The 22,166-nt window shown below is 39.8% G+C and overlaps 1 protein-coding gene across 4 annotated transcripts in view; it reads right to left on the minus strand.

The window, feature by feature from the left end:
* The window catches only part of HDAC8 (histone deacetylase 8), a 244,369-nt gene that overhangs the window by 203,070 nt on the left and 19,133 nt on the right, over positions 1 to 22,166 (minus strand). The window lies entirely within an intron of this gene.

A 22,166-nucleotide genomic window follows, 5' to 3' on the forward strand; every position in this document is an offset into this window, starting at 1 on the left:
TAATAACCAAACAGAACAGAATAGAATAGAGCTGCTATGAACATTCACATGTAAGTCTTTTTGTAGATATATGTTTTTATTTCTACTGGGAGTGGAACTGCTGGGATGTATGATAAATTTATATTTAACTTCTTAAGAAAGTGTTAAACTGTTTTCCAAAGTGTCTGCACCACTCTACATTCCCACCAGCAATGTATGAGGGTTCCAGTTTCTTAACATTTACTATCTGTCTTTTTGTTACAGTCATTCTTGTGGGTGTATAATAGTATCTCATTTTGATTCTAATTTGCATTTCCCTAATGATTAGTGATACTGCGCATCTTCTCATGTGTTTATTAACTGTTCATATATCTTTTTGGTGAAATGTCTATTCAAATCTTTTGCCTATTTTTAAATTGGGTTGTCTGTCTTATTATTATTGAATTGTAAGAGTTCTTTGTATATTATGGATATGAGACCTTTATCAGATATGTAACTTGCAAATTATTTTTCCCAGTTTATGACTTGTATTTTCATTTTCATAATGATGTCTTTTGAAGTATAAGTTTTTAATTTTGATGAAGTCCAGTTTATCAATTTTTTGTTTTATGGATCATGCTTTTGTTGTTGCATCTAAGAAATCGTTGCCTTACCAAAGTCTCAAAGATTTTCTCCTGTTTTCTTCCAAAAGTTTTATAATTTTAGCTCTTACATTTAGGTCTCATCCATTTTGAGATAATTTTTGTGTATGGTATGAGGCAAGGGTCTAATGTTATCTTTTTGCATCTGTGGATCCAACTGTCTCAGCACCACTTGTTCAATTTCAACCATACATTTTCAAAGGTTTTAAAAAGAAGTGTTTCTCTAACTCTTTATTTCAAAAACTTTGAAACCTATAGAACAGCTGAAAGAATAGGACAAGCAATCATGTATCTTTCACCTAGATTCACAAATTGCTACTAGTTTCCACATTTGTTCTCTCTTCAAACACAAACATGCAAGCACGCATGCACACGTGCACATATGTGCAGCTCTCTCTCTCTCTCTCTTTCTCTCTCCCCCCTACTTATTGCTGACCCATTTGAAAGTAAGACACAAATATGAGGATACTGCACTCCTAAATACTTCAGCATGCATCTCCTAAGAAAGTCTTCCACATTATCATACCCAAGAAAAATCAACATTAACTCAATAATATCATCTAAAGTATATTACATACTTAAATTTACCAAATTATTCCAAAAACCTCTTTCATAGCTGTTTGTGATCCACCCCACCCCTCAGTCATAATCCATTCAAGGTTGACACGCTGCCTTTGATTGTTAGAGCTCATTGTTCTCTTTATTCTAGAACAATTCCTTAACCTTCTTTTGTTTTTCATGATAATGGCTTTTTGGAGAGTCCAGGCCAGTTGACTTACTGTATGTCCCACATTCTGGGTTTGTCTAAGTGTTTCTGCATATTTAGATTCAGGTTAAACATTTTTGGCAAGAATATTTCATAAGTGGTGTTCTGTACTTCTTATTACATTACATCAGGAGGCACAATGTCAGGTTGTCCTGGTATTGACAATGCTGGGTTTAATCACTTGTTTAACCTAGTGACTGCCAGATTTTCCCATTGTAAATGTACATTTGTAATTATCAAGGAATCTGTGGGGTGATAATTTGAGACTGTGTGAATATCCTGTTCCCCAAGAACTTTTTACCCAATGGTTTTACCAGCAATTTGATGATCTTTGCCAAAATCAATTATTATACTGGGGGCTGCAAAACAGTGATTTTCTATTCTATCTTCCTTCTACATTTATTAGCTAGTATCCTTCTGGAAAGAAGATCTCCCCCCACCCCCTCACCCCCTGCTTCAGAATATCGCTTTGGACTAATGGATTATTACTTTTATAACATCTTTATTGGAGTATAATTGCTTTACAATGGTGTGTTAGTTTCTGCTGTATAACAAACTGAATCAGCTATAGGTATACATATACCCCATATCCCCTCCCTCTTGCATCTCCCTCCCACCCTCCCTATCCCACCCCTCTAGGTGGTCACAAAGCATGGAGCTGATCTCCCTGTGTGATGCAGTTGCTTCCCACTAGCTACCTATTTTACATTTGGTAGTGCATATATGTCCATGAGACTCTCTCACTTCGTCCCAGCTTAACCTTCACCCTCCCCGTCGGACTAATGGATTATTATTATCATTATCATTATTATTTTACCACTATAATCCATTTCCATTAATACTTTCACAATTTCTAAAAAATATATTTCCTAGCCCAGTCTACAGAAAAGGCCTAAAAGCAGTGCACATCAGTAGCACTGAGCATACCTAATGCCTAGACTGTGGTACTGAAATACCATTTCCTATTCTCAGGAACCAGAGCTCCTGAGAGAACTGGCTGGTTCCAGTGTGAATTGGGGAAACATTGTTCACCAGAAAGCAAAGATGCACTAAAGAACTGATGGGGTCATGTGAAAAACACATAGGAGCTGGCTTGAAGGGGCTCTATTGGCCAAATTTGGGATAATTTGAGCATTACAAAGAAGTGCTTTAAAAATTATCCATATTTTACTAAGCCTCATCTATAATTCCCCTTCTCTCTCTCTCAACCTGTCTCCTTCTCCACTGCCTTTATTTTCTCATCGTTCATTTGCTCTTCAGTCTTCTCTTTTTACAGCACTGAAAATTATACCAGTAATCATTTGATTGCCAAATCCCACAGACGCTTCTCAGTCCTCAACAGACTCAACTTCATTGTCACTAGTAACCCTTGCCCTCCCATGCTAGACTTTCTTCTCCTCTCCTCCAAAGCAGGGACAAACAATCCATATCCAGGTTCATGGCTTACCATGGCCTACCGAAGGTGAGCAGAAAAAGAACCTAAAACCATGGGAGAGGAAGACCCAGGTTGAAGAAGGGTTGGGGTATAGGTGTTAGTGGCCACATTTTCTCCATCTTGGTATTTTCAGGGCTTAACCAGTGGGTGGACTCCAACAGGTATACACAAATATGGCTCACTCTCTGTGACACTTGAGGCAAGGCACTTCCCCTTTCTGAGCCTCAGGTTCCCCACACACAACACAGGAATGATAACACCAACTCTAAGGGTTGTTTCAAGAACATTCATGTGCACACTGTGAACTCTAAAGGTTATTCAAAAGTAAGAAATGAAAAAGTTCTTACTTCTCCTGTTTGGTATTTCTTCCCAAACCTCCCCCCACCCTGCCCAATTAAACTTTCCTCGATTATCTCCCTCAAGTGACTATTTCTTTCCTTTGGTTTTCTACAAAATTGCTTGCTTTCTCCACTTCCTTCTTTCCCATTTACTCTGCAACTGTCTGTTCCACTTACACCCCTTTTACCACGTTCACCAGTGACAAGTAATTTTTAATCTTCAACTTATTTGATCAGCACCTGACACTAGTAAACATACCCTGATTCTTTCCTTTGTTTGAAATAGAGTTATTGTCAGTGTTGTGTCATAGTCAGCTAGTGAGATCTGACTATTCAATATTCAGGAATTTTGCAAGCCCTTGGGATTATTTATATCACTGAAATTAGCAAATGCTACAAATTTAGGGCTTCACTTTTTTTCAGAGATCTGATTTACCAGCACACTACTTATTATTGTTTCTATAAATGACACATGCTCAATAAAATATGTTCAACTATTTAAACTTTAACAAAAAGTGCAATGACCTGAAATCTCACTACCAGGGAAAAAACCCAAAACCACCGTTTGCTAGGAAGCAAAGTTTTATTTAATGAAGAAAATGTTACATTGCTGCTTTATAACCTTCCATAATGTGTCATGGACATCTTTCCATGTCAATAAGTGTAGAGCTATGTCATAACTTTTAATGGCTGAATACTATTCCACTGTGTGTATCTGCCGTAATAATTCTCCTACTGTTGAATATTTTAGATTGTTTCTGCTATCACGATGCTGGGAACAATGTTGTTACATGTGTTTTAAAAATCCATTTGTACAATTTTCTATCTCCTTTGGGGTAAATTCCCAGAAGTAAGATTGCTGTCTCATAGAATGTGCTTATTTTTCATTTTGATACATATTGTTAAAGTGTCCTCTGGGAAGTCCAAAAAAATTTACATTCCCAGCAGTAAGTACACAGGAGTGTCTGTTTCCCCATAGCCTTCGTAACACTGTTCAATCTTTTAAATCTTTGCCAATCTCACAGACGAACAACAAAAACACACAATTTTGCTTTCATGTCTTTGATTACCAGTGAAGATGAACAACTTTTTATATGTTTATTGCCTCTTCATATGTCTTTGGATAACTGCCTTTTCATGTCCTTTGCTCACTTTTCTAATGTGGACGACATTTGCCTCTCATCCCTTTCTTAAAAGAGTTTCCTTCCTTAGATTCCTGTACACTACTTCTTTCTGAGTCCCGTTCTACCATGCTGCCAGTTTCTTCTCTGGCTTCTTCCTCTCTATTTGCCCCTTAAATGTTGATGCTCTCTCTTCACTCTGCCCCACCCACTTTTCCTCAGTGATCTTATCCATTCTTATGATCGTAATTGAAATCTCTAACAACATGAACAATCCCGATAGTAATAATGATATGAATAATTGCAAACATTTATTGAGCATTTACCATGTGCCAGGTACTGTAATTAGTGCTGCTATGGAATAGCTCCGTTAAGTTATTCCTCACAGGAAGCACATAAGGCAGGTACTAGCATGAAGCTCTATTTTATAGAGGGGGAAACAGAGTCAGGAAAGTTTAACTGACTTGTCCAAAGTCACAAAATTAGTATGTACAGAGTTGGGGCTGAAACCCAAGTCTTGTCTGGTGCCAACTAGACTATATTACATCCTGTGACTGTATGCTGTATATCGTCTACATTACAGCCCACAAGCCAAATCCAGCCTGATGTGTTTTTGTTAATAAAGGTTTATCAGAACACAGCCATACCTACTCACTTAAATATTGTCTATGCTAGCTCTGAAGCTAAAACAGCAAAGTTGAATAGGTACAACAGACACCTTGTGGCCTGCAAAGTCTAAAATACTTACTATCTGGACCATTACAGGAAAAGTTTATCTGCTTCTGCTCTGCTCACAGATAACTCCAAAAATCTACATCTTCATCACTGACCTATCTTCTGAGTTCTCTATCTACCAATCAGCTGAACACCTCTAGCTCATAAGTACTTCAATTTCAGCAGTCTCGAAACTGGACTCTTAAGATACCAGTTCCTGCCATTCCCAACTTCCTACCCTCTAGCCCAGGGATGTGACATGCATACTTGCCATTCCTCTTTTTTTCACCCATGGCAGACATTGCTAATTGATCACATTACTTTTTCCCATTAAGCCCCGATGGGGCCTCAGAATCTTTCTTAATACAACCCTTTATGAAGGCCCGGCCTGAGATTGGCAGTGGGGGGTACAAAGAAGGGGTTGGAGTCAAGAAACATTTAGGAGGTAGAATCAGCATTATGTGCAGTTAGCACATGAGGTAAAACTTATTTGTCATCCCTGTAGCAGAGCCACACCCAGCTTCTCACTGGTCCTGGAACCTGACCAAACCCTTTCATACTTCTACATACCCGCACGTGATTCTTCACCCCAAATTCCATACTCTCCCTGCTCTGCCTGGCAGGACCCTTTTCCGTGTCTGACAACCACCTCGAATGTCACAACCATGAAGCCTTTCCCCACATGGGTTAGCCATTTCCACATGGTGCCCCCACCAGTCCAGAACTCTATCATAGGATGAATACATAATACATACATGGTACCATATCTATCTTTCCACAGGTTGGTCTGTCTACCCCACTAAACTGAGAGCTTCCTAAGAGCAGGGCATATATCTTAATTATCTTTGCATCCCTGGCATCTAGAAGTATCCAGGACACAGCAGACCGTCAGTATGTTAAATAAAAGGAGGATAAAATCATTGCAGGTGTCACCATCTACCTACAAAGCTTAGTACATAGTTCTTGACTCCAGCACCTTCTTTGCATCTCCCATTGCCAACCTCAGGCCAGGCCTTCATCATTTACACTCTGGATTATTGTCACAACCTCCCTGCCTTTAATCTTGGCCCCTCACATTGATGCTCTATGTTAATTCCCTCATTCAACAAATACCTACTGAGTGTCTGCTAGATGCTCTCTATTCTAGGCACTGAGACAAAAATCTTTGTCCTCATGGAGCTTGTATTCTAGGGGAGGAAACACAATCATCAGAGTGAACCACTTGTATGCAGCTGTGACCATGTCATTCTCCTTAGAACCTACACTGGTTCCCCATTGCTGATAGTCCAAACTACCTGAACGTGGCAGGTAAGGGCTTCCATGACCCAGCCCTTATGTACTCTAGTTTCATCTCTGCTATTTTGTACTCTAGCAATACTGAAATGTATACACTGCATTTTTTCCCCACCTCCCTGACTTTGATTTTGCTGTCCCCTTTGCCCAGACCCTTCCCTCTTTCTTTGTATGGTTAACTCCTGTTTTTCAAGATTCAGCTGAGACAGCACTTAAATCTAGGAGGCCTTCCCTCTTCTCCCTCAGGTTAGGTGCTTCTTGTCAGTGCTCCCGAAACAACATCCTGTGCAGACCTCTATTGTTACCTTATCGTTGTTTGTTTCTACATCTGTTTTCCTGACGAGGCAGGGCTCTTGGAGGGCAGAGACTGTCTTACTCTTCTTTGTAACCCCAGGAAACTCAAGAACCTCCTCCCGTGTGTAAGACATTTAGGCACTCAATAAATATTTGTTGAATTAAGGACTGTTGCTTCCACATGCCATTCTCATTCAGGGCCAGATCACTCTGCTGCACTCCAGACTCTGCTTACCAGACATCGTGCTGCCTCTCAGGTACCCCAGAGCAGAGACGCCACGACCAACAATGAATTCATCATCACTCCTGAAACCCACTTTTCCTCCTGTAATCCTACTGTCATTTTGAAAACTGGCAACCCTACTGACAGTTTTGATTATTCTGTCTTCCTCTCCCTGATGATTCTATTTCAGAAATCCTCCTTCTGGCTCCTCCTTCCTGTTTCCTCTGCCACTGCCCTCATTATCACCCCCCTGGATGACTGCACCAGCCTTCTAACCCATCTTACTGCCTTTACTCTCATCCCCTGGATTTAATCCTCCACACTGTGGCCAGAGTTATCTTTGTCAAAGAAAAATCTGATTCTGTCACTTCCCTGCTTAATGATCTTTTCTGGCTCCCCACTGCCTTCAGGATAAAGCCCAAACACTTCAGTATAGTACACAAGGTCCTTAAGGATCTGGCCTCATATCAGTTCCCAGCCTCACCTCCTGCCACTGGCCCATACCAACTTCCTGACTCAGCCATACTCAACTCTTGCCAACTCTCCTCACAAATCTTATTCTCTCATGCCTTCCCACCTATGCATGTTCAGTTCCCTTTTCCTTATCCTTTTCCCTTGTATCTGCCTGGCTTACACTTTTTTGCCCCTGAACACTCAGCTCAAGCATCACAACAGACTCAATACTTCAACAAAGCCTGCTCTGAACACAGTACCTCCCCACAGCCCCACTGAGCTTAGTGTCTTAGTTTACGCTTCCCTAGTACCCTGTGCCTATTACAACCATTAACCACATTAAGTCAGAATGCTAGTTTACTTGTCAGTATCTCCCAGTTCACCACAAGCTTCTTGAAGTCAGGGACAGTGTCTGTATCTCTATATCTTCAGAGCCTAGCATCTTTGCCTGGAATACAGTAAAAATTCAACAACCAAAACAAATGTTTAAATAAGTGAAGGCCTACTTGGCTTTGCAAATGTTGATCCTTTTTCCTGGCATACTCTGCCTGGTAAATTCCTAGGTCATTATTGTATCCCTAGCACCTAGCAGAGTACCTGATGTACGGTAGGTATTCAATAAATACTGAGTGAATGGATGAGACCAAGCTCAAAAAGCACCTTCCTGACCTCTTAAGAGCCCTGGGTGTAGCTGGTTGGTCTCCAGCCCCAAACCCCACAGCCCATTGTATCTCCTTCTGCCAGAACACTTGCCCTGTCACACTATTCACATGGCTGCCTCCCGGCTAGACTGGGCACTCCTTGAGGACAGACTTTTGTTACACTTGTGTCTGTATCTCCAGTGCCTAGCACAGTGGCAGGCACACAAGAGATGTTCAGAGAGCGTTTTTAAAAATATTTATTTATTTGGTTGTGCTGGGTCTTAGTTGCGGGAGGCGGGCTCCTTTTAGTTGCGGCTCAAGGGATCCCTTAGTTGCAGCTTGAGAACTCTTACTCGCGGCATGTGTGTGGGATCTAGTTCCCTGACCAGGGATCGAACCTGGGCCCCCTGCATTGGGAGCGCGGAGTCTTAACCACTGGACCACCAGGGAAGTCCCCAGAGAGCATCTGTTGACTGAATAAACGGATGAATAAGAAGATAAGACTTAGGGGAGTCTCTACAAATATCTGAAAGGCTGTGCTGGACTAAGAAAGCAGACTATTCTATGTGGCTGCAGGAGGCAGAAGAGCTGGGAAAAGCATTATTTTAGCTCAAGGGCAGAAAGAATTTTAACTTTTAGAATGGCTTGAGGGTCAAATGGGCTGCTGCTGGGGAAAGTGAACTCCCTGTGATGAGAGGTGTGCAATGAGGCTAGGGAATGCTAGGCAGTGATGCTGGAGAGGGAATTTCAACAGCAGACAGGGAGGTGAAGGTGGGGTGTTGATTGGGGGTGATGGTGGTGGTGGTGCTAGATGATCCCTGGGGTTCCTTCTGGATGGGGCATCCACTAACCTGCACCCCTCAAAGGTGCCCGTGGACTGGGACATGGCTTCTCCACCAACCAGACCTTTCTTAGCCAGCCCAGGCACATTTAGCTGCTCACTATTTTTCCTCAGGGGCAGGATAGCCTTATTCCTATCCTTATCTTTAAAAACCAGCAAGGTATCGGGCTCATAGTAGGAGCTCAACAACTGTTTGCTGAATTGTATCTGACTATTCTGATATCAAAGACCACTCCCCTCTCTGACTCAATAAACATTTTTTGAATGAAATTAATTTAAATTCAACTATGTGACAGTGCGTGGCTCATATCATTCATTAATCATCATTTACTGGGTGTCTATATAATATTACAAACAAGGCCACATGCTAAGCATTGTGAGAGGGGAAGCAATAGGACTCTCTCTTCCAGGAGTTTACAGTGTGGCAGGAGAGAGAAACTATGATACAATAAGTGTAGCAGAGGTATAAAGTGCCTAGCACAGTGCTGGCTATGTAGTAGTTACTCATGGAAGAATTAATAATGGTCCTCAAAGCTGTCCACGTTTTAATGCCCAGATGTAAGTAAGTTAAGGATTTGAGATGGGGAGATTATCCAGGATTATCTGGGTATGCCCTTAATGTGATCATAAGTGTCCTTATAAAAGGGAGGCAGAGGGAGAGTTGACACAAAAGAGAAGGCCACACAGTGGAAGCAGAGTCAGAAAGAAGAAGCTGAGCTGCTGGCTTTGAAGATGGAGGAAGGGACCATGAGCGAGGAATATAGCTCTAGACACCAGGCAAGGAAACAGATTTTTCCCTTAGAGCCTCCAGAGGGAGCGTGGCCCTGCTGACATGCTGATTTTAGCTGTGTAAGACTCATTTTGGACTTCTGGCTGTCAGAACTGTAAGGGAATAAATTCCTGTTGTTTTAAGCCACTAAATGGGTGATAATGTTAGAGCAGCAATAGGAAACCAATATAGCACTTGATAAATACTTGGGAATAAGTGGATTTTTAAAAAAGTTCTGTAAAAGAGATAAAGATACAGGGATTCCCTACTGAGTAGAAGAGAGCCTAAAAGCTTTAAAAATGCTCCAAGGAGCCATGACTTGCTTTTCCCTTGACTAGGCCAGCTTGGGGATTATTTGTGCAGCTTACTGCTTGCCCACCACGGTGCTGGTAGCTGGTAGCTTCCGGTTGCCATTTTGGAAATCTACTTAGGGGGCACTTCTAGGGCCCTCCGTTGCCTGAAATGCTGTGCCCTGAAGCCCTATTACCTGAGAGTGGGAACAAAATATAGTCTCTTTTTCACTGAACTCTGATGGCAATTATAATCTGCTCTAAACTGTTGAACACTCTATTATATGCTATTTTATGTTGTTTTCTAGTTACATCACACATCTGAATCTTATCTGTTCAATTACGTAAGATCCTTAAGGGCAGGGATCATGATTTTTACATATATTTAGTTCTTCCATGATACTAGACACTCCAGAGTGACTCAGGTAATACTTACGTATTGCTGATAATCAAGAAACTGGGTAGGGAAGACTGTTATTTTATGCTTCATTTTCTAGACCACAACCAGCAAGCTGACTCAGTTTATCTATCGATCTGCCTATCTATCTATCTATCCATCCATCCAACATTGATTATTTTCTTACCATGGGCCAGGCATATACTTGGTACATTCAGTGGATACAGAAGTAACACTTGGTTTCTGTTATTGAAGGCTTAGCTGTCAAAGACTGCTAAACTAACACATTATAACACGATATGCTAGAGGCAAAAACAAAATACCATTAAAACAGAGGCAAGAGCAATTAATTCTGTCTATGGGAGTCGGGAAGAACTCCAGGAAGGTGACAATTAAGCTGTGTCTTGAAGGAGAAGTAGTTTTCCAGGAAGAGAAGAGGTGTGTAGGACATTCTAGACAGAGGGAGCACATAGGAAGGCACAGAGGAGTTGTGAAAAAAAAAGAACTGGCTAGAGCAGGGAGTGGTAGGTGATGAGGCTAGAAAGATAGGCTAAGGCCGGACTTTTAAAGCCATCCTGGCAAGTGTCTGGACTTGTGTTTTATATATGAAGGGTAACCAATGTCTTTGATTTCTATTTCATGTGAAAAGCACCCACAATAGAACGTCTGTACTGCAGAGAGGATGTTTTAACTGTGGATTGCTATATAAAATCTATATTATTTAAACGAGTAAAACAATGATCAGAATTCTGAGTCTGAGGAATCTCTGAGTTAATCCCTCTGTTTCTTTATCCATTTTTTCCACTGAACAGAAAAATAGAAGGTTGATTATTCAGAAAAAAATTTCTTTTCTGGTCACTAAAATATATAACAAGTCTACTATAAACCCCAGAAGCTCTGCTTCTTCCTCTTTTTTAAAAAAACAAAAACAGCTTTAGTGAGCTATATATCACATGCCATACAATTTACCCATTGAATGGCTTTTAGTATGTTCACCTCACCACAATCAATTTTAGAACATTTTTATCACTCGAAAAAGAAACCCTGTACTCATTAGCAGTCACTGCTCCTCATTTTTCTTGAAAGCTCCTGGGCCCTGGCAACCACTAATCTACATTCTGTCTCTATAGATGTACCTACTCTGAATATTTCATACAAATGGAGTATAAAATATGTGGTCTTTTGTGACTAGCTTCATTAACTTGGCATAATGTTTTCAGTTTCATCCATACTTAGCATAATGTTTTCAAGTTTCATCCATATTTTACCCTCTATCAGTACTTCCTTTCTTTTTATTGTCAAACAATATCCCATTGTATGGATATACCACATTTTACATTTATCAGTTAATGGACATTTGATTTTTCCCTACCTTTTGGCTATAGTGAATAATGCTGCAATGAACATTAGCATACAAATTCTTGTGTGGACATACATTTTCAATTCTCTTGGGTATATACTTAGGAGTAGAAGTTCTGGGTCACATATTTTAATTCTATGTTTAACTATGAGGAACTGCCAAACTGTTTTCCAAAATGGCTGTACCGTTTTAGAGTCCTACTAGCAGTGTATAAGGGCTCTAATTTCTTTATATCCTCTTGAATACCTTCTATTGTTCATCTTTTTGATGACAGCCATTCTAGTGGGTATGAAGTGGTATCTCATTGCAGATTTGACTTGCATTTCCCTAATGACTAATGATGTTGAACATCTTTTAATGTCTTTATTGGCCATTTGTACATCTTCTTTGAAGAATTGTCTATTCAAATCCTTTGCATGTTTTTCATTTGGGTTATTGGTCTTTTTATTGCTAAGTTGTAAGAGTTTTATGTATATTTTGGATACAAGATTCTTATCAGATATGTGATTTGCAAATATTTTGTTACATTCTATAGGTTGTCGTTCTACTTACTTGCAGATATCATTTGCAGCACAAATGTTTTTAATTTTAATGAAGTCCAGTTCATTTTTTCTTTTGTCACTCGTGCTTTTGGTGTTGTATCTAAGAAACCACTGCCTAACCCAAGGTCACAAAGATTTACTCCTAAGTTTTCTTCAAAGAGTTTTATGTCTTACATTTAGGTCTTTGATCTATTTTGAGTTATTTTTTCTATATGGTGTGAAGCAAAGCTCCAAATTCATTCTTTTTCATGTGGTTATCCAGTTATCCCAGGACCATTTGCTGAAGAGACTATTTTCCCCATCATGTGGTCTTGGTATCCTTGTCCAAAACTGACCATGGATGTATGGGTTTATTTCTCAACTCTCAATTCTATTCTTTTACCTATATGCCTTTCCTTATGCCAGTAACAGACTGTTTTGATTATTGTAGCTTTGTAGAAAATTTTGAAATTGGGAAGTGTGAGTCCTCCAACTTTGTTCTTCTTATTTTAGAATTGTTTTGGCTATTCTGGGTCCCTTGCAATTCCATATGAATTTTAGGGTCATCGTGTAAATTTCTGTAAAAAAGCCCAGGCCCAGATGGTTTCACCAGTGAATTCTACCAAATATTTAAGGAATAAATAATACCAATTACCTGTAATGTTTTCCAGAAAATAGAAGCAGAGGGAACAGTTCTCAACTCATTTTATGAGGCTAGTATGACATCTGGTATACAGAAAATCCTAAGGATTCTACTAAAAACCGTTAGAAGTAATAAATGAGTTTTAGCAAGACTGCAGGATACAAGATCGAAATACAAAAATCAATTGTATCTCTATACCATAACAATGACCAATACAAAGATGGAATTAAGAAAATTCTACTTATATATTATAGCATCAAAAAGAATAAACATCTACGAATAAATTTAACAAAAGAAGGGCAAGAAAAATATATTTGTATTTGGAAAATAATGTATACTGAAAACTACAAAAACATTATTGAGAGAAATTAAAGAATATCTAAAGAAATGGAAAGAAGTTATGATTCTTGAAATGTACATTTTCAAGAGGCCTGTCCTAGTAGAGCTAGAGATGGTAGTTTCAGAACTTGAAATATGCTGATTGTTACGTGAAGGATGAAGGAAACAGCTGAGGGCTTCCCTGGTGGCGCAGTGGTTGAGAGCCCGCCTGCCGATGCAGGGGACGTGGGTTCGTGCCCTGGTCCGGGAAGATCCCACATGCCGTGGAGCGGCTAGGCCCGTGAGCCATGGCCGCTGAGCCTGCGCGTCCGGAGGCTGTGCTCCGCAACGGGAGAGGCCACAACAGTGAGAGGCCCACGTACCGCAAAAAAAAAAAAAAAAAAAGAAAACAGCTGATGCTTTTTTTGGATGTGGGGAGATGCCCTTTAGAAATTTATTTATTTCATATATTTTGGGTGTTTAACTGCAATTTGCTAGAAGTTCTGAAAAGTTTTTACAATTTTGTCCATTTTCTACAGTGCTGCAGTTGTTGGAACTTCTGCAAATTTCCATAGTTGTTGGTAATTCAGGACAAGGGCAGTCTTTCTAGCTGTAACTTTGGCATTTAAGGGCACCCCCACCCAAGCCTATAGCCTTTATGATCCAGCACAAATCAACTTTGTGCTTAACAAAGTTGCATTCTTACTTTCAAATAAGGTACTTTTCCCCTTATTTCCAGTACTTGCTAATCAAACCTCTTAATCATTCCAGGAATGTGCCATTGGTGCTTCTATTGTTGCTTCATTAAATGATGCTATCTGTACTGTCATGGATGATTTCTATGTTTAAGAGCTGAAATGTTTATAGGAGATCAGCAGGAGAGAAAAATTAAACTAACTGGTCAGAGGTGAGAGGTACACCAGAGATGGAAAGCAAGGTGGCTATCGCAGAAATCAAAACTGGCCAAAAATTTTAAGTGTTTTTTTCCTTTTTATATCTCTTGCCCATCTAATTCTAATCCTCTCTTGGTATTAGCATGTCTCTCCTTCTCTCTAGACAGTACTCATAATCCTGCTTTTATGCCTTGACCCACCTGTAAACCTACACAGGTCATATGGTATTACGAAAAATCAGGAAAATAAAATTCTTGAAATCTGTTCTTTATGTTGGTACACAGACTATGTATTGTAAAATATACATATTTTACAAATAGTATTACTAAAGTAAGCCTGTGGCAGACACACTTCTAAAAAGTTATGTGATAACTGACTCTGCAAATCAAATCTTGAATTCACCAGAGGAGTTAATTTAAGGAACTCAGTGGATGAATTCTGTCATAGTGAAGGCTCCTTCTATAAAATGAATTCTCCATCCAACCTCTGTATCTATCCATTTGGCAACATGCATGTTTTTTATTCCCTGAGTTTTCTTAAATTGGAGCACACCTATACTTGGATCTTTAAGACAGTGCTGAAATCACTATTAGAACACAGCTTTCTTTTCCTCTTTGCTGAGTATAATGATCTAGGGAAGGAAAAGTGAACCAACAAATCCTAGCTTGTGTCATTATAGCTTATGACTGGTTAACATATATATTTTTTTTTAAAAAAATAAATTTACTTATTTATTTATTTTATTTTTGGCTGCATTGGGTCTTTGTTGCTGTGAACGGGCTTTCTCTAGTTGCAGCGAGCGGGGGCTACTCTTCATTGCGGTGCGCAGGCTGCTCATTGTGGTGGCTTCTCTCGTTGCGGAGCACGGGCTCTAGGTGTGCGGGCTTCAGTAGTTGTGGCACATGGGCTCAGTAGTTCTGGCTCGTGGGCTCTAGAACACAGGCTCAGTAGTTGTGGTGCACGGGCTTAGTTGCTCTGTGGCACGGGGATCTTCCCAGACCAGGGCCCAAACCCATGTCCCCTGCATTGGCAGGCGGATTCTTAACCACTGTACCACCAGGGAAGCCCTGGTTAACATATAATAGGGTATTTCCATGCCTAATGTCCAAGCCTCGTCAGGTCTTCTGTGGGCTCCCTTTTCTAACACCCTGTTTACTACCCCTGCGGCCAGTTCATGTCACTGTCTCTTGTGAGAATTGACTCAATGACTTTTACAGATCAAGAGTTTCTGTATTTATTTATAATACCATTGTTTCCTCTGTCAAAGAGGGAGACTGAAAAACCAGAAATCTTCTGTAATTTGATTTCATAGTTACGTCCAGCAAGTCCTTTTAGAGATTTACATGTTCCAATGATAGAAACTGAGGTAGGACCTTGTGTCTCTCTGCTTCAGTTTTTTGACTTATCAAAAAGTTCCTACCATACCCCACCTCCTTGACAGAAATGTTATCATGATAAGTTTAAATAAAGGCATGCATAAAAAATCCAAAGTACTGTCCTAATTATCTAACTCACAATTTTTCTCTCATTAAGACCCCAATTTTAATTTGACAGAGCTAAATAAATCAGCTTTATGAACACCTGCTTCTTTCCACATAAAAAACACACACAAAATACATGCACCTGATTGTGGGAAACCAGAAATTAGTCCCACACGACGGATTTTCTTTTAACCACCCACTTTACATTTATAGTCCACTTTAAGGGCTCTGTGCCTGGAGTTGGCAGCTCTAAGAACAGTGAGATCAGTTTGTCTACAGTTGTTCCCAACCTTTTTTGGCTCTGGTACACCTACACTTGCTTCCAAAAATATACCCCCCAGTCTGGTGCTCAATGGAATGAAAATCTTTCCTGAGCTAATAGAATATAAAACAGAAAAGGCAATGGACATAGTTCTGCATTTTAGAGTACTCATAACAACACAGTGAGGCAAACCCGTGCAAATGACGCAATTGACCCTGCATCAAGAGAAACAGAGCTTTGGGCTGTTCTTTCAAAGGTGGTAAAGATTTACACTTCTCAGTCTGCATCTCCCAGCTTGGCCTTCCTTGCTTTTGAAGAGATGGTCAGCCAAGGTAAATGGTGCGGCCAATAGCACTGGAATCAGCGGAAACTAACTGGTTTGTACAAGGACGAAAATCATGGTCTTGGTCCTATTAGCACTATGTTCTAAATGCCTGAGCTAACTAGCCACTGATATTGCCTGTGAGAAAACCAACCTTCATCAGAAACAGAAATGTACTGGAGTACTAACACATAAATTAATAGCTCAGTCTCCAGGACTTGAATTCAACATGAAGCCTATTCCAAAGTTGCCATTTAATATGGTGGAAAAACCCCTATTTACCTGAACAATTTTCAAAGTTTCACAATTTGTATTATTTCCCCCAATAATTAACTTTATTTCAAGTAAAAGGCTTGAATTCCAACTATTTACACCACATTTCCTAAAATTAGCATGCATTTCTGAGAAATTTTTACTAGACATTGATATTATTTATATGAAATAAGCCTTGAAAGGCAAGTCTCTAAAGTTAATTGGGGCACCTTCTTTACAGGTATCTATTTCTCCTATAGGAAATTCACAGGTAGGAATTCCTGGTCAAGGCATTAATAAGAGCTTAACAACCTTCAAGATACCTCCTAATGGAAACTATAATAATCTCTTAAAGAAGTTTTGTTAGTTGTCTGGAATAAAGTCCATAATTACCCCTTGACTCAATCCACCTTGTATGATCTATAATTACTGTTATATTAAAGTACATCAGGCAAGATTAGTGATTTCAACTCCTCTCTGCTTATACCTTACCCTGATTTGCCCCCAGTCTCCAGAAGAGCTTAAAGAGCCATTTTTTACTAAATTCCAAAGACAAGATATAAAAGGCATGGGGAAAAAAAAGTTTCTCAGAAGAAAAATCCACTGAATTCTAGTAAAGACCAGCTAGGAAGTGAATGTCGCTCACTAGCATTCCAACTAAATTTAGTGGTATCGATTGTATACGAATGTGTGTGGGTCGCACATATGGTCACCTTATTTTTGATAAAGGAGGCAAGAATATACAATGGAGAAAAGACAGCCTCTTCAATAAGTGGTGCTGGGAAAACTGGACAGCTACATGTAAAATAATGAAATTAGAACACTCCCTAACACCATACACAAAAATAAAATCAAAATGGATTAAAGACCTAAATGTAAGGCCAGACACTATAAAACTCTCAGAGGAAAACATAGGCAGAACACTCTATGACATAAATCACAGCAAGATCCTTTTTGACCCACCTCCTAGAGAAGTGGAAATAAAAACAAAAATAAACAAATGGGACCTAATGAAACTTCAAAGCTTTTGCACAGCAAAGAAAACCATAAAGAAGACCAAAAGACAGCCCTCAGAATGGGAGAAAATATTTTCAAATGAAACAACTGACAAAGGATTAATCTCCAAAATTTACAAGCAGCGCATGCAGCTCAATATCAAAAAAATGAACCACGCAGTCCAAAAATGGGCAGAAGGCCTAAATAGACATTTCTCCAAAGAAGATATATAGACTGCCAACAAACACATGAAAGGATGCTCAACATCATTAATCATTAGAGAAATGCAAATCAAAACTACAATGAGATATCATCTCACACCAGTCAGAATGGCCATCATCAAAAAATCAAGAAACAATAAATGCTAGAGAGGGTGTGGAGAAAAGGGAACCCTCTTGCACTGCTGGTGGGAATGTGAATTGGTACAGCCACTATGGAGAACAGTATGGAGGTTCCTTCAAAAATTACAAATGGAACTACCATACAATCCAGCAATCCCACTACTGGGCATATACCCTGAGAAAACCATAATTCAAAAAGAGTCATGTACCAAAATGTTCATTGCAGTTCTATTTACAACAGCCAGGACATGGAAGCAACCTAAGTGTCCATAATCGGATGAATGGATAAAGAAGATGTAGCACGTATATACAATGGAATATTACTCAGCTATAAAAGGAAAGAAAATTGAGTTATTTGAGGTGAGGTGGATGGACCTAGAGTCTGTCATACAGAGTGAAGTAAGTCAGAAAGAGTAAAATAAATACCGTATGCTAACACATATATATGAAATCTAAAAAAAAATTGGTCCTGAAGAACCTAGGGGCAGGACAGGAATAAAGACGCAGACGTAGAGAATGGACTTGAGGACACGGGGAGGAGGAAGGGTAAGTTGGGACAAAGTGAGAGAGTGGCATGGACATATATACGCTACCAAATGTAAAACAGATAACTAGTGGGAAGCAGCTGCATAGCACAGGGAGATCAGCTCGGTGCATTGTGACCACCTAGAGCGGGGGATAGGGAGGGTGGGAGGGAGATGCAAGAGGGAGGAGATATGGGGATATATGTATATGTATAGCTGATTCACTTTGTTATACAGCAGAAACTAACACACCATTGTAAAACAATTATACTACAGTAAAGATGTCAAAAAGAAAAAAAGAATGTGTGTGGGTAGTTGGATTAAATATTTGAAAATACGTTGAAAAAAGAAAAAGAAAGTTGAGTTTTATCTTAGTGATAATACAGTTCGTATTAAAGACAGGTTGGGGTAGAAAATTAAATGAAGGTAAAACTGTAGAATCACACGTGGCTCTATCCAACTCTCATTCCTTCTTCTCTTCTTCCACAGAATTCTTGGTTCTTACATTTAAACAGCAAAACTGAGGAAACAAAGACTCTCACTACAATTCAGACATTAGAAAAAAACAGAAAGTCAGACCAATTAATTCTATAGATACACATTTTGAATTTGCACCTTCAATTTTCATTTAAGTTTTCTGAGAAAAGATGATACCAGCACGGGTTTGGTGACTATGGACAATAAATTGCAAGGCTTACTCAAAGTGCACACTGTTGTAGAAAAATTCACCAATGCTGTAGATACTTGCCCTGCTCTAGCAAGGACCAGCTTCAGGAACTGTTCAGATTTATTATAAAAACAGGTACTGGGAAGAACAATAAAGAAAGGTTGTATGTCTCAGACTATTTGAAATGATTCCATTAAATAGACTGAAAAACACATTAAAATACCTAAAATAGACTGAAAAAGGCATACTACTGAATATTATGACTAGCACTTCTCAAAACCGTCCAGGTCATCAAAAACAAGGAAAGCCTGAGAAAATGTCACAGCCCAGAGGAGCTTAAGGAGACATGACAACTAAATGTAACATAGTATCATTACACGTGGATGGGATCCTGGGACAGAAAAACAGTATTAGGTGAAGTCTGAATAAACTATGAACTATATCAATATTGGTTCATTAATTTTAACAAATGTATTATATTCATGTAAGATGTTAATAATAGGAGAAACTGGGTATGGGATACATTGGGACTCTCTGTACTATCTGCTCAATTTTTCTGTAAATGAAAAACTATTCTTAAAAAATAAAGTTTATTAAAAGTGGGTTCTATTTCTCAGGCTATTTGAAATGATTACACTAGTGAAAAAGATCTAATACTTGAGGGCCTAGCTCACGGGCCTGGATCAAGGGCACTCAGAGACTTCAGCCATCAGATAAGAACAGGACAAGGACTCCATACCCCCATAGTAATCCAGCTCAGAAAGCCGCAAATCCAGGCACCCAAAATCCCTTCAGAGAATTTCAGTGGGAACAGTTGATAATTAATAAGCAAAGCCTATTTAACTTTCTTCATCCCAAACAACCCTACATCTTGAAAACACATTGTAGGCAGCAGGTTTCAAAAGCAGTGAAATCCCCATTTGCAGAAGTCAAACTAACAATTGGGGGGGTGGGGTGGGGGACAAGCCATCCCTGGTGACTTGCATCCTCCATCAGCTGCCAGCCCCTCCTGATGGAGAGAGGAGCTGGTATGGGAGCAGAGGCAGCCTGGGCCTTTAGCAACTCCTACCTCAGGCACTACGATGTTGATGTTGTCTAACACTATCGCTTACACAGACAAAGCACCCAAACTCCAAGTCAGACTCTTGCCCTCCTCTTGCCTAAGGATTCAGTAAGCACCAAGGACCATGGGAGCTCTATTCGTCAGTCAGGTTATGAACGCTGAAGGATAGTTTCTTAATGGAAATACTGACCATGGTTAATTAGTAAAACACAAATTTCAAGGTGAAAATCTCTTGATTCTATATATTCATTCTTTCATTCAAAGTATATATATTTATTAAAGAAGTATTATGAGCCAGATACTGGGCTCATGAAAGAAATTAGCTCAAGAGAACACTCTGAACTGATGAAACAGTTTAGATGAACATCAGATCAATAAATATAAATGTGGATGACGTTAATAGAATCTCATCAAGCAGAGAACATTCTTGATTTAACCTCGCACGCCCTCTATTGGTCTCTTGGTTAAAATGCAAAGCTTATATAACCCACAGTTTGGTAGGTCATGTTCAATATGCTGGAAATCTGACGTGCTGACTACTCATTGGACTTCGTGAACACTCAGACCTCTGACTGCTGTGTGGAATCTCCTCTCTCTCCTTCTCTCTCTCTCCCCGCTCCCTCTCTCTCTCCCTCTCCCTCTCTCTAATTTCATAATACCTGTTACGATACTACCATTGATTCATTCAACCAATATCTATTGAAGTCCTACCTTGAGAAGGCACTAACTCATCTTTCCAATTTAAATAACTTTATTCTTTATTTTTCAAACATATTGACATTCCATAAGTCAACTGGTAGTACCAGGAGAGACACTCCCCCAAAGGGTTGGGAATCAATGTTTCCCACTCATCTCTCTCTGCCCATCCATTCCAACTTTCATACTCGATCATTCACCCAACGAAAATTTTTTAAGTTTTCTATGTGCCAGGTAGAGTTCTAGGCAGTGAAGCTACAGTAATAAACAAAATCAAATAAAAATCCCTACCCCCTATGAAGTTTATATTCTAGTGGGAAGGGGTGTAAGGCATGAAATAAATAATGAATAAGTAAATTAAATAATTTTTTAGACAATCAATAGTATGGAGAACAATAGAACAGGGAAAGGGCAATGGGAGGCTTTTCTGCAGTGCAAATTTAAAAACGTGGTCAGGGAAGGCCTTACTGAGAAAGTGATATTTGAGCAAAGACTTGAAGGAGGTAAAGGGTCATTAATTGGGAGAAGGATATTTCAGGCAGTGAGAACAGGAAGGGCAAAGGCCTGGAGGTGGGAACATGCCTGGTATGTTCAAGGGAAAAGAGGAGTCCAGTGGCCAGATAATAGCGAGGAAAAGAACAGTAGTTCTACAGGGGGGGGAAGGAGAAATAGGGGGAATGCACAGGGCTTTGTAGGCCGCGGTAGGCACTTTGGCTTTTACTCAGTGAAACAGGGAGCCAAGGCAGTGTTTTGAACAGAGGAGTAATAGGATCTGACTTCTGTTTTAATAGGATCACTATGTCCGCTGTGTGGAGAATAGACCTAACAGGGGCAAGGCCAGAAGCAGGAACACTAGTTGGGAGGTGGTTGCAATAATCCGAGAGAGATGAACTAGGGTTATAGTGCTGGAGGCAGTGAGAAGTGGTCAGATTCTGGATATATTTTAAAGATGGAGTTGGGATTTTTTACAGACTGAACGTGGGGTGTGAAAGAAAAGGAGTCAAGGATGATTCCAACATGTTTGGTTTCAACAACTGGAAGAGTAGGGCTGCCATATGAGGGGGGATTAGGAGTTAGCTTTTGGACATATATTAAGTTTGGGATGTCAACCACACACCCACCAATCAATTTACTCTCTACCATCTCCTACCTAGCTATCCATTTACTCACTCAGATTTCTCTATGTCACAAATCCCTTGACATCTCTGTATGTCTTTCAGTGTGCCACTTCCAATTTTACTAACAATACTGCCTCCTACTTTGGCAAAAAACTGGGTATTTTTGATGTCTCCCTTCACCTTACCCCCAAGAGCTAACTGATCACCAAGTTCTGTCAGTTATGCCTCTAAAATCACTCTCAAGTGCTCTTCTTCCTTTTCACATCCACTGTCACCACCTTTGTTCATACTTTCAAGATCTCTCCCCTGGTTTTTGAGCATAGCAATTTGATCTTTTCCTTTACTAGTGAGACTGGGTAGACAGGTCCAGTGGATCTGGGGTCAGGAGGTGGAGGCAAGGGGCAGGGCATAAGTAAGAGGGTCATTTACTCCCTTCCCTGGTACCTAGACCTGAAAGCGAATGCCAGAATTACATTTAAGAGAGAATGCTAGGGCTTCCCTGGTGGCGCAGTGG

This window comes from Aethalodelphis obliquidens, unplaced genomic scaffold (assembly GCF_003676395.1).
Source record: "Aethalodelphis obliquidens isolate GAN/ISIS:26980383/991018 unplaced genomic scaffold, ASM367639v1 scaffold135, whole genome shotgun sequence".
Taxonomy (NCBI): domain Eukaryota; kingdom Metazoa; phylum Chordata; class Mammalia; order Artiodactyla; family Delphinidae; genus Aethalodelphis; species Aethalodelphis obliquidens.